Consider the following 14,349-nt stretch of genomic DNA (forward strand, 5'->3'; position numbering starts at 1 on the left):
GGCGGACCGCGTTTCCCGTTGCAGGGTCGATCAGTTAATTAAAGACACATGTTTTCTGGTCGTGCAGCTGCCTTGCATTTATGTTAATCAGGCTCTGAAACCCTGATTGGAGGATTCAAGGTTTTAAGCCTTCTCAGTGCCTCACACAGACGCCGGTTATAGCTTCCTGCATGCTGCTTTGGTTTGCTGAACGTCTGTTCCAGTTCTGCTGTGTCCGGTCATTCCTGTCCTCAGAGTCTCTGAATCTTGGTGTTTGTCATCTCATCCCAAGGAGTCTTCTGGTCCTCATTTACCCGCAACAGTCGCTAGAGGATCTCGTGTGGTTTCGTGAGTGGCGGCTCTGCCGCGTGCTGTGGCCTAGGTCGCTTTATTTTGTATTCTATTTTGGAACATTTGCTGAGGTTTCCGCTTCCACAGTCCTCTCTGGAACTCGGCAGTGCCGGGTCGGAGAGTGGACAAGTGGGTATTTTGGTTGTCCTTTTCCCTGGCGGTTTTCCGCACATACTCTAGTTTTAGGTTAGTTTGTAGCCCCTGGCTTTGTTGTTTAGTTAGAGGCCCCCTTGTTATCACCCTGTCTCGGATCTCTCTTTGTCTCCCATTAAGACCTGAGGGGGCAACGGAGTTGGGCAGACGTAATCCGCCCTTCAAACGCGGCTGCCATGGGCTCAAGCAACCATAGTCTCGCAAGAGAGTTCTGACAGCACGGGCGAGACAACGGAGATAGGGCGCCAGGGGCTATTCCCGTTCCCACTCTCTTTCCCAGCATTACGTTCCAGTACTCAGGTCCTTGCTATAAGATCTCCCCAGACCAGAGTATTGGAATCATAACACTCTACAACTGCCACTGGCAAGGAACTGCAGCCATTTATATATATAGATTTCAGGTATAAGTAATTAACCAACCTATTTCCAGTCAGGAGAGTATAGTGTCTCAATTATCAGAGGTTAATCTGTCACTTGAACTTAACAATGCCAAATCTCTCAGTGAGCAATAGGACTAAAGGAGAGATAGATATTTTGAATGCATTCTTAAATGCATTAAAGGAAAGCTTGATAGTCAGCAACTGCTTATCTGCTGTGTAAAGGGTACTGGCAGCTCTCCCAGTGACTTTAAGGGCGGTATTCAATTATTTTCACCCCCTTCTACACCCATTCTGTTTCTGCTGAAGGGTGTGGTATAATCATTTCAGCTCGTTTTCCCCAGAATAGTAACTGTACCCAAACCTTCACGCAGCTAAACATGAATACTATGGGCATGATTTGCGCAATAACGGGGATCACTTTAGAAAGGAGATTGGGTGTGATATATAATTTGAATACCGCCCTAAGTGTTGTGTTAAAATCTTAACCTTTGTACCTCAAACTAGGAGCCCTAAGGAGAGTGAGTAGCTAATCAAGGAGACCTCGTTCTCTTTGGAATAGAGTCAGCCTATCCATGCAAACCTTACATATTTAACATACAGTGGGCGAAGCTTGACCTGTCTTCCCAGCATTTACAGTACTGAGCTGGGCAGCATCAGAGGCGGATGGGGTAGACAATGAGGTGGAATATTCTCCTCAGTGCCAGCCTTTTGACAGCATAAATCCAGGGAGGCCCATCTGGAGGTGTGGCCAGACAACGATTGGTAGCAGCAGGCGGTGCATGTCCTGTTATAAGTCTAATTAGTTTATCAGGAAGTCCTTCAAATTAAAGTTATACACACAGAGAAACACTGAAATATACTGAAGTGTCAATGTTTCAGTTTCATTCATTGTCCTGATGAAAGTTTTTATCTATAAAACTAAAACGTTGACGCAGCATGAAGCATGTGTCGCCCATTCATACTAATTGGATACAAAGTCTATGAGTGCCACTTAAGTATTTTGTGCAGTATTTATTGCTGAGGTGGTTGGAAGAAGGCATCAAGGCTCTACAGCTGTTTTTGGGATTGACTGAGTGCCAGCAATACTCTTGCTAAATATATATATATATATATATACTGTATATGTGTGTGTGTACTAGTACTATATGTACTATATATATAACAGCAACAATACAAGGGACGGCACTCAGGGATTAAGCAAACCATGTATTAAATCATATAATCCTTATATTCCATTATCAACTATATATATCATTAATTATAAGCACCGTCTTCAGATGCACAAAACATATATACATAGACAGGGTGACACAACAACAAAGTGTACTTAGCCAGATATAAATATTGCCTCAATGAATGTAGTACTGCTAGCAATTGATGCAAGACATAAGGTGCATACACACGGAGAGATTTTGACTATGAGAGATTTTGACTAACTTTTCCCTTGAACTGGCAGTAGGAGATTTTGACTAACTTTACCAGAGATTTTGTCTAACTATGCAAGAGATTTTGGCTATGGGAGATTTTGGCTATTGGAGATTTTGACTATCTCATTTAAATAAGGGGATGAGTGGGGGAGTGTCATATATAGGACGATTTTACAGGGTGGCTGGTATTTAAATAGCTAAAAGTTAAAAAAATTATTTGCGTGGGGTCCCCTCTCCTATGTAAAACCAGCCTCGGGCTCTTTGAGCCAGTCCTGGTTGTTAAAATACAGAGGAAAAAATGAGTAGGGTTCCCCCATATTTAGACAACCAGCACCGGGCTCTGCGTCCGGTCCTGGTTTAAAAAATACGGGGGACAAAAGACATAGGGGTCCCCCGTATTTTTCAAACCAGCACCGGGCTCCACTAGCCAGGGAGATAATGCCACAGCCGGGGGAGACTTTTATATTGGTCCCTGCGGCCGTGCCATTACCCCCCCAACTAGTCACCCCTGGCCGGGGTACACTGGAGGAGTGAGGACCCCTTAAATCAAGGGGTCCCCCCCTCCAGCCACCCAAGGGCCAGGGGTGAAGCCCGAGGCTGTCCCCCCCATCCGTGGGCGGTGGATGGGAGGCTGATAGCCTTTCAATAGTAATATTGTTCTTTACAGGTGGCCTACAGGTCCCAGCAAGCCTGCCCCAGCATGCTGGCACTTGGAGAACCACAAGTGCCAGCATGCCCGGACATAAAGGGCCCGCTGGCACCTGTAGTCCACCTGTAAAGAAAATATTGGGAAAAAAACACGACACATTCTTTAAAAAATCCTTTATTAAACTGGGTCTTCACCTGGGGGCGGCGGCCTTTAAGCTCTTTTGCATGGCCGCCGCCTTCCCAGGGCTTCCGGCGTCTTCACCTGGGGGGGCGCCACCTCCCCAGGGCTTCTGGGGTCTTGCTCCGGCGTCTTCACCTGGCGGGCGGCGGCTGCTAAGCTCTTTTGCATAGCCGCCGCCCATCCAGGACTTCCACGACGTCTTCACCTGGGAGGCGGCGGCCTTTAAGCTCTTTTGCATGGCCGCCACCTTCCCAGGACTTCCAGCATCTTCACCTGGTGGGCGGCGGCTGCTAAGCTCTTTTGCATAGCCGCCGCCCATCCAGGACTTCCACGGCGTCTTCAGGAGCTCTTCTCCGCTCCTCCTCCGCCGTTGGACTGAAAGCCGCTGCCTGGCGCTGACTTATATAAGTCAGCGGGAGGGGGCGGGGCGATGACGCGGCGAGCCGTGATTGGCTCGCGGCGGCCATCTTGAATTTCAAAAATGACGCTGAGGCGCCATTTTTGAAACTGGTACCGCTCCGCTGCCAAACTCTGCAAGATAAAGGTAAATTTCCCCCGCCCGCACCGCTGCCGCAACCCGCCGCCCGCACCGCCGCCGCTCACACCGCAACCCGCCGCCGCCCGCACCGCCGCCGCAACCCGCCGCCGCCCGCACCGCCGCCACAACCCGCCGCCGCCCGCACCACCGCCGCCTGCAACATCGCTATCGCTGGGAAAAATCGCTGGCCTCTTAAAGTATTAGCGATTTTGACTAACTTTTGCAGCGACATAGCCAAAATTGACTTGCCTGCACTGACTATTTTTCCCAGCGATAGTGACCTAGCGGGGACGCGCATCGCTATCGCTGCCTGTATACACACGGAGCGATCTGCACTAACTTTCTGAGCGATTTTGACTATATAGTCAAAATCGCTCAGTTATATCGCTCCGTGTGTCCATCCTGTCGTCATGACCTACCGTATATGGAATTTTCTGTGTCCTTATTAAACTAGAAAAAAAATGTTGGTCTTTCTGTTGCAAATCTTTTGGGATATTCATTATCTTCGGTATGTAATGTAGATGTATGTTTTAAAATACTGTAGACAGCGCATTCTGTTTGCTGAAATGACTCACCACTATGCTCCCAGAGGGAAAGAATATTGCTACGTGTTACTGTATAATTCTGCTTACTAGGGAAACATATAAAAAATGCATTAGAAAAATGAGAAGACTTCTATATACAGAGTTAGAATTAAAGGCAATGAAGCATCAAAACTAAATTAATGAATTGAAAAAAGAATAACATTGAAGGTATTCAGTTATTATTAATAACACCTAGCAATGCTGATCATTAATTAGCCTCAATTTCTAGTATTCCAGTAATGCATAAAGTTAACGATAAACTTTTGGTTACTTTGATACAGTTCAGAAGGTAATAAGAACGCATGATAAAAAAAAGTTATGTGATGGATTTGTGGTACAGCTAGTGTAGATGTGGCAAACACTAAAATTATGCCTGTTGTAATTTATATAATGTGCATTAGTGTTTTAGGAAATTGTGTATTTCCCTTAGGCATGGGCAGGGATTTCACGAGGGGTGTCTGTAACATGCCAAAACGCAGCAGATAGCCCTGACATAGGGCCTTATACAGACCTGATAGCAGCAGCAAATGTGTTCTCTAATGGGCAAAACCATGTGCACTGTAGGGGGGCAGATATAACATGCGCAGATAGAGTTAGATGGATTGGAATGTTTGCTGATGTCACTGTTATCCCCCCCCCACCCACCCTGTACATGCTGGGATTGGTGTCTGCCAATCCCATTGATTTCAGTTCGTGCAGATGGGAAGGGGGAGGGGGCACCTACTTTATTGTATTTAGCGTGAAGTCTCCAGTATCTATGTAGTGGTGCACAGATGAAAGTGCACATAGCATTAAAATTGCATAAAACAGGTATTGCCTGAGCTTTTGACCCACATTTACCAGGATGCTATTTTTATCCACACTGACATTACCAGAGTTCAAAATATTTTAAAAGCACATACAGTGGACTTGAGACACATCTCAATTCAACATCTTCTTTACCTTCTGCTTCCCAGATAGAAGATAAGCCTCTATGGGTGCATACAGTGCTTTACTATGTTAAAACAAGCTACGCAGTCTCATAAGTTTGGAAAAGCTAGTTCTGCCCACTGTTGTTGGGTTCCTTTTTAATATTTCTATAGATACCAGCCTCATCATCAGAGTCTCAGCCTGACATGTTGGAGCTGGTTGGATAGTTGTCTCCCATCATGCTTTGTCAGACACCATAGAACTTTAGATAGTACTTTCCAGGTCAGGTTCCGTTCTGCTGTTTCCTGTGGCTTAGTTCTGTTAACCTTTCTTGGACCTTTCTTATTATTGTCTTCTTAAAGCTCTTGCTTAGTGTCCTCTCTTTAGGGGCAGGTTTGACCTGGTTTGTTCCTGACCTGCTCCTTACTTTATCCATTGGCTCTGCTCCATTTATTCCTGTGTATGACCTCAGCCTGTGACCCCCTATTCATTGCTTATCTCTCTGGCTGCTACGTATCAGTTCCATGTACCAAACCTTACTTAATAATCCTTCTCCATTCTGCACGCTAGGAGACAACTTGGGGTCTGAGACCTGCATCCTAGCTACAATCCTATTATTTCCCATAGGAATCCTATCCAATTTTGCCTAAATTTCTATATGTATTTTGAACCATTTTCTTAATTCTCTTTGATACTTTTCTATATACATTTACATACAGTTATGTCTCGGTTCATTTAGAAAGCAAAGGAACCATGCCTTGCTAGGAATCGCTTGTTTCTTCCAACAGAGAGAGGAGGTTTGGCTATTCCGACCTTAGAAAAATACCAGGTGGCTTGTATTATATTCTGGACCAACTGCAAAAGTGGCATTTCAATTCCATTTTATCTTGGAAATTGACTAGTCCCCATTAACTCCTACCGTATAAATTATTGGGTATGGGTCGTTGGGTCGACACAACTTAGGTCGACAGTAATTAGGTCAACCACTGAAGGTCGACATGGGTATTATGCCGACATGCACTAGGGCAACATGGGCATTAGGTCGACTTGTACTAGGTCGACAGGTGAAAAGGTCGACATGGGTTTTTGGACTTTTTTTGGTGTAGTTTTCTTCGTAAAGTGACGGAGAACCCCAAATAGTGCACCGTGTCCCCTCGCATGGCTAACTTCGCTCGCCATGCTTCGGGCAGGTTACCATTCCCAATTGTAGTCCACATGGATCGCAAAGTATGAAAAAGTCCAAAAATGTTAAATAAAATTTTAAAAACTCATGTCGACCTTTTGACCTGTCGACCTAGTGCATGTCGACCTAACGCCCACGTCGACCTAAGTTGTGTCGACCTGCAGACAGACAGGGATGACACAGATGGGGTAGACAGTGAGAGTCAAACAGAGGGTTAGGGGGACAGTTGGCTAGGTTTGCTAAAGAAGTGGGTCTTGAGAGCCCATTTAACATTTCGTAGAGAGGTGGAAAGTCTAATAGGCAGAAGTAGAGAAATCCAGAGACATGGAGCAGCATGTGAAAAACTTGGAGAAAGGAGTGGCGTGGAAGAGTGTGAGGCCCCCAGCAGAAAGAGCAGCGGGAGAAGTGGTGTCAGAGGGATTAATCCAGGTTTCAGTAATGGCAAGGAGATGCAGGGAAGTACCAGTTTGTTACAAACAGATCTAGCATTCCAGAGGGCACAGGATAGTGGGTATGAATTTGTGTAAGAGATGTAAATTAAATTATGAGGGTTGCTGTAGCGTTGAGCTAAGATTATTTTGGAAAATGGGGTTACAGAGGGCGTAGTGATTGTATAGATCTTACCACTTTTAAATTCCCAAATGAATAACTATTTGATGGTCTTTATCTTGGTACATTTGATTTCACTGATAGGTTATCCGATAGACACATTGGTTACTTAAGTTGTTGTAAAGTACTCATTATTATACTTTGACTAGTTACCAGCCCGTAAAAATGATGGAGCAGCTGGGTGCCGGAGCTCTGTCATGCTGAAGTGTGTAGGTATGTGTGTGTGTGTGTGTGTGTATGTGCTCACCCGAATGGAGCAACACTTAAATTATTCCATTGGGCACCATCTAGTGGCTGCCAGGGCACCATATAGGTGAGGGGTAGCATTAACCTTTTATTATAGAATACTACAACTAATACACAGTAGCTAGCTAATAATGCTTCATGCTTTTGACATTTAGACCAAAAATTATACAGTGTTAAATATTTATTTACATTCCTTTTATGTATCTACTGAATTTCCCTGAGTTTTGTCTTTCCTCCCCCTCCCTTTTGTTTCACTTTTTGTATTTTGTACTTTTTTTCTTCATATCAATAGAAATGTAAGTTGAAAAAAGAACCACATTACTACCACTAATCTATATATATATATATATATATATATATATAAATGCAAAAGTCCTCACTCACTCACTCACTGACTTACTGTCACACCTGAGGGCTGAGGCTGACCTGGGGAAGCCTCAGGCGTAGGGGCTGACGTGTACTGGAACCTGTGAGATAATATGGGATTCTTGGACATGCAGGGAACCTAAAGGGCCCTATACACGGGAGAGATGTGTGCTGAGCAAACCGCTCAGCACACATCTCTCCCGCCGCTCAGCACAGCACGATGTGTGCTGAGCTATGCGGGGGAGGACAGGGGGGGGCATTCATTTCACCCAGCGGGTGAAATGAGCGATGTGCTAGATTGGCCTGCATGCAGGCTCAATCTAGCACCAGCGATAGCGATGTGTGGGGCCGCGCATTGGTATCGCTGAGGGGAGTACACACGAGTTATATGTGCTTAAAATCTAAGCAATTTAGTCAGATTGATTAGATTTTAAGCATGGATCTCTCCGTGAGTACCCCCCTGTAGCACCGGTGCCTGAAGGCATGACCAAGATGACAGAATAAAAGTTATGTTTGTTTATTAAGCACACAGTTCAGATACACTTCGGCAGTTCAGAGATATAGTAATGCTCAAGAATAGGAATGTGCAGATTAAAGGTAGCAGTACAGTTCCTTGGATGCAGTGGTAACTAGGTTAGTGTTGAAATGCTGTAAACAAAATATGGAGTAGTCTTTGCAAGACCCGGAGATGGTAAGCTCGTTACGCTAACAGCTAACCACTGTATAGGTGAACGTACAGATACTGACCAGCAGATGACACACTGGAAGCTGGAGATGGTAGTAATGCACGGAGGTTGAGGTGAGCTCTGGAGTACTGCCGGGAATGCTGAGTGGAACCGGCCCAGATGTTGAGGGTGCTACGGAACTCACCGATGAAGACAGAGTTCAATGGTGGGAGCACCGATGGTGAACTGTGGTTCAGTGTTGGAACACTGATGGTGAATAGAAGCGATGCTGGAACATGGCTGAGAGCTGAAAGCGATATTGGAACACCGCTGAGAGCTGGAAGCGATACTGGAACACCGCTGAGAGCTGGAAGCCAGTGAAGAATCACTGCAGATTGCTGAGAGCAATGTACAAACACCGCTAGAGTCAGGCAGCACCGCAAGGTGGAATCTGGCGCAGGTCTCTTTAAGCGGAACAAGGTCACAGGAGCCGGAATACCTGAAGACAATAAGCAGGAACATCCAGAGACAGGAGAGACATCGAACACTGGGTTAGACAACCAAAGCACTGACGATTAGGCAGTCTAGATTCAGGATATTTATACCAGCTGGGAAGCAGGTATTGACTGAGCAATCAGGGAGAAACCAGTGTGCAGCGGATAGACTGTAGAGAGTCAAGTGATGAGGACAAACATGGCTGCGCCCATGTTTGGTTCTGGAGGGAAAGTCTGTTTGTGTCAGCATGTGGAAACCTGTAGTAATGGCGGCGGAGGCCGCGGAGCACGGGAGACTCCATACACTGGATCAGGAGGAACATGCTGAATAGTCGCCATGACAGCACTGCCGGGATCACTGAGGGGAGATTGTAGAGATGCCGTGCAGGTGGAATCCAGGCTTGGAGCGATTGACACAGGGGCTTCGTGCAATCCTGAATCAGTCACAGTTGACTGAAGGTTCTTGGGATTGCACATGCTTCAAGGTCACTGTGCGCATGTGCTGCAATGTTTCTGCGACCCTGGATGCAACGTGTTTGACAGGAGATGGGAAGTGTTCCTCAAAATGGAGGAATGTCGTCTCCAAATAATGAGTATGCTACAGCCAGTGGCTGTGTCCTCGGATGCAATTTCACTGGCACTGGCTCAGGTCAGTTCCGCCACTGACCTGAGGATTACTCAGATATCCAATGCTGCAACTGATGGACACATCATTGATCTGAAGCTGCATCTTTGAACTCAACAGATCACAGAAGCTAGCAGCGGGCGTCTATTTACACAAGATCCCTCTTTCAGCTTTTGCATATTTTGCACAGCCACTGCATACAAAGGAACAGCGTCTGTGCTATTTGGTCCTCTGAATCAGGACCACAGTACTTTGAATTTTTTATACATAATGATGTTCTTCAAATAATACATAATTGTATTTAGAGGACAAACTAATTTAGTAATGTACTGTTACAGTAATCTATGTTCTTCATACGGTACACTGAACTGTATGTCAGTAGCTCTAGAAGGTACAGCCCCTCGATCTGCATTCATTCAGACTTGCCTCTTGGTCGATGGCTTTGATTAATCGATTTCAAAGGCTAATAGTAAGTATTGCTAAATTAGACTTTAGTAAATCTACGTCTTGGTGGTGCTTGTACACCAAGACTACAGATTATGCTGTACGATGATTACACATTGTATGAATGCAGGAGTCCTTGAAGTTGGTGACCGGCTCTGCTACTACACTGTACACAAACACTGTGACCCAACTGATGTATGACACCCTTACTTATCCTTCTCCCTTTGTAAACTAACCCCAAATGGAAAATAACATTCCAGGCATCCAGCAAGCCAAATGTATGTTCCATGGGGCAGTGATGGTGTAGCTCCGTAAACCCTGCATCCTGGGCGATGGCACAACTCACCCACCTCTAGTTATACAGGTTGAGTATCCCTTATCCAAAATGCTTGGGACCAGAGGTATTTTGGATATCGGATTTTTCCGTATTTTGGAATAATTGCATACCATAATGAGATATCATGGCGATGGGTCCTAAGTCTAAGCACAGAATGCGTTTATGTTTCATATACACCTTATACACACAGCCTGATGGTCATTGTAGCCAATATTTTTAATAATTTTGTGCATTAAACAAAGTGTGTGTACATTCACACAATTCATTTATGTTTCATATACACCTTATACACACAGCCTGATGGTCATTTAATACAATATTTCTAATAACTTTGTGTATTAAACAACATTTGTGTACATTGAGGCATCAGAAAACAAAGGTTTCACTATCACAGTATAATTCAAAAACTTCCGTATTTCAGAATATTCCGTATTTCGGAATATTTGGATATGGGATACTCAACCTGTAGTCGTTAAAGCATGAAGGTTCTAGCTGTTTACATGGTGCTGTAAGTGTACAGTATTTTGAAATAGTTTCTTTGTTAGTGTGTCCTGTAGATAATAGTATGTCATTTGTAGTAGTACATGGTGCTGGTCTTAGTGTGTGATAAGCAAGTGTTTGGATTAGTGTCTTTTTGTAGTGTATAATCAGTAAAAATCCCATATCCAAAATACCTCTGGTTCCAAGCATTTTGGATGAGGGATACTCAACCTGTATTTCACAATCACTTACATATTGGTATATAGCTTTGACCTCACAAACTCGCAAATTCGATAAGTGACACGGAGAATATGCTGGATTAAAGAATAGTTTAATCTGAAAAATACTTCCAACATTTTTGGTTTCTGAAAATGAACATTATAAAATATAGACAATAGATTACATTGCATTTGTTTCAGAAAATTAAAATAAAAAACAAAGAAACAAGATTCAATGTTGCTTGCATATGAAACCTAGATTTGTGCTGTGGAGGAGTTTACATAACATAGGCCTAATTCTGACCTGATCGCTAGGCTGCGTTTTCGTACAGCCTGCGATCAGGTCTGAACTGCGCATGCGTATGCACTGCAATGTGCAGGCGCGTTGGTCCTCATCGATGGGGATCTGAGGGCAGCGACGGGATGTACGAGAAAAGCGATCGCACGGGCAATCGCACGGTGATTGACAGGAAGAGGGCATTTTTAGGTAGCAACTGACCATTTTCAGTGAGTGTCCACAAGAACGCAGGCATGTCCAAGCATTTGAAGGGAGGGTTTCTGACGTCAGCTCCGGCCCCGATCATCGCAATGGAAGAGTAATTCCTGGGCTGTGCAGAGATTGCACAAACTTCTGTTTGTACAGCTCTCCTGCACATGTGATCGCACACCTGCACAGTGATTTCCCCCTCCCCCTATAGGAGGCGACTACCTTATCGCAGGTATGCAAAAAACGCACCCTAGCGATCAAGTCTGAATTAGGCCCATAGATCGGTGCACCCTTCCATGTCACAGTCAATGCTGACTTCCTCAAGTAGGGAACATTGTGTGGGAAATTCAATTGTTTAAAAGTCAGTTGGGGGTCAGTTTTTTCCTATCTAATAGACAGGAAAAAACAGACACCCAACCGACTTTTCTAACATTTGAATTCCCCCCTGTGTGTTGTGTGCACCTCATACTTATTCCAACCAGCAGTTACTCCAAGCTCCCACCCTTAGGTTTTAACTCTATTGTTGCTGGATATTAAATGAATCAGTCACTCACTTCCAAGTAACTCTCTCCTAGTAGATAGGGGGGTTGAGATAGCCCAGACAGATACAAAAGTCCTTTTAGAGTTGATGTTATCATAACCTCCTCAGGATTTATACTTCTTGGTCTGAAAGTTCTGGTTATTTGGGGAGTGAAGCATGAAGCTTTAGCACACAAAGACTGGTATGAGATTGTTACCTCATTTCCTGACTCCCCCCTGGTCCCTTTCAAGATACAACATAGCAGCCAGTTTGACACACAAAATTAAGTCACATCTAGGCCAACAGAATACCATTGTTTTATACATACATTTCGAATAATACCATAGTTTAGGATTCGATCCATAATGGAACCTGACAGTTATGTGTAGGGAGACTGTAATGTGGGCAGTAATAATATGTATGGCAAGGGGAAAAGATTTTGGCAAATAGGCTTGCAATGTGCATGAGAGGGTATGGATTTACCGATATGTAGAACCCCATATTAGAAATCCTGCATTTGCCACTGATGGGTATTTACGTGGCGTCCTGACCGGTCTTCCCAAACATAGGCTCTCACCACTACAATCCATTTTGAATGCAGCTACGAGGCTAATCTTCCTCGCTAGACGTTCATCGTCTGCAGATCCGCTCTGTCAGTCCCTCCATTGGTAACCGGTATTCTACCGTATTAAATATAAAATACTTTTACTGACATACAAGGCTATTAACCAAACTGCACCAACATACATCTCTTCACTCATCTCAAAATATCTCCCTACCCGACCTCTCCGCTCTGCACAAGATCTACGTCTCTCATCCACACGCATTACTTGTTCACACTCAAAATTACAGGACTTTATCCGGCTTCACCCACTCTGTGGAATGCCCTTCCACGCACAATAAGACTCTCCTCTAGTCTCCAAACCTTTAAACGTTCCCTGAAAACTCACCTCTTCAGACAAGCCTATCAAATTCCAGACCCACCCACATAACCTTCGGTGCTTCCCTATGTAATGACATTCTCTCTATACAGTACACATAGCATCACATATTTTGTCTTTCGTTACTCTCACACCCTCCTGACACTTGGCCAACATTGCGGGGTATCGTTATACAACCCATTAAGAACCTAGCAATCTGGTGGAACATTATGCAAAAGATAGCATCTATCCTTGTGTATCTATGCCTATTTCCCTATAGACTGTAAGCTTGCGAGCAAGGCCTTCCTACCTCTATGTCTGTCTGTTTTTACCCAGTTTTGTTCTATTACTGTTGTTCTTATTGTAAAGCGCAACGGAATATGCTGCGCTATATAAGAAACTTACAGAAAGACAAAGGGCGATCTGGCACAGGATTTATCTAAATATGATAGTTTATGGATTAGAAAGAGAAAGACCAAAGTTGGACAGTGTGTTACCCTTGTTAGTGAGGGAAAAAAAACAGTATAGCTGGCCGTTTTTTATATGTTATGCTGTCCTAGTTGGTGGTGCACCCAGAGCCAGAAAGTACGTAGACTTGCAATGGGAGACAACAGAAGGCTCTTGTGTGGGCGCACGCATAGAAAGAAAGTTGATAATATATGACAATTTATAAGATGCTTAAGACATAACTTTTAATAACATCATTAAAACGCAGATACCCTTCCCAAAGATCTATAGCTGAAAATACAGATTTGAAAAAATATTTGAAAAATTATTAAAATTGTTCTGGTCTCTTTGTTGCAAAGAGTATTTGGAAAGGTTGTAGACATTGATTAGTCATGCCCCCATTTCCCCTGACCAGTACAGGATTTCTGTATTGATGGAACCAAGGGTTGGTCAAGACACAGTTATATGTAAGGAAAGTCCAAACACTTGGACTGTGGATAACTAGAGTGGTGATCAGCAGTCACCACTCTAAGGATTGTACACCTGAATTACATACAAATGTCATAATTTGAAGAAAAATTTCAAGAAATTTTTTTAAGAAAAATTTGTGGGCATCATAAAGTCAGTAAAAGAAACTGCTGATATTGTAAACACTATAATGAAAAATTGCAGGATAGAATTAGTGGTGATACTGCTGTTGGTGTGTTTTTATCACATAGTGGAGGCAATTCCTGCTCTACAACACCAGGTATTCGCAGGTAGTCGCCTTTCCTGATACTGACCTGCCCCAACGCTGTTTAGCTTCCAAGATCGGACGAGATAGGGCGCTGACAGCGTGGTATGGTAGTAGAGATTTATGTGTACACCAATGAGAGTGCACCTATATAAGAAATATGAATTTAAGGAAAACAGAGAAGAGATAGAAAATAGGAAAAAGGTTAGTGAAAATATGTGGATCTGCTTTTCACGTTAGACCCGGTTCAAAAATTCCCACTGTTGTGGTACAATGTTCCGGGAATCATGAATGAGAGTCCACGAAATTAGTGATGATAGAATATAATAACCGGTTGGTTGGATAATGCGTATATTTAAGCTGATCACTTTAACGGAATAAAGCAGAGCTTTTGCTGCTACACACATTGAAATTAATACAAACTA

The 14,349-nt window shown here is 43.9% G+C and overlaps 1 pseudogene; it reads right to left on the reverse strand.

Annotated features, from left to right (window-relative positions):
• Nucleotides 1-13,924: 13,924 nt before the first annotated feature.
• On the reverse strand, nucleotides 13,925-14,043 carry LOC134931629 (5S ribosomal RNA; annotated as a pseudogene).
• Nucleotides 14,044-14,349: the final 306 nt, after the last annotated feature.

The sequence above is a fragment of the Pseudophryne corroboree genome, chromosome 5 (genome assembly GCF_028390025.1).
Source record: "Pseudophryne corroboree isolate aPseCor3 chromosome 5, aPseCor3.hap2, whole genome shotgun sequence".
NCBI classification, from domain to species: Eukaryota; Metazoa; Chordata; class Amphibia; order Anura; family Myobatrachidae; genus Pseudophryne; species Pseudophryne corroboree.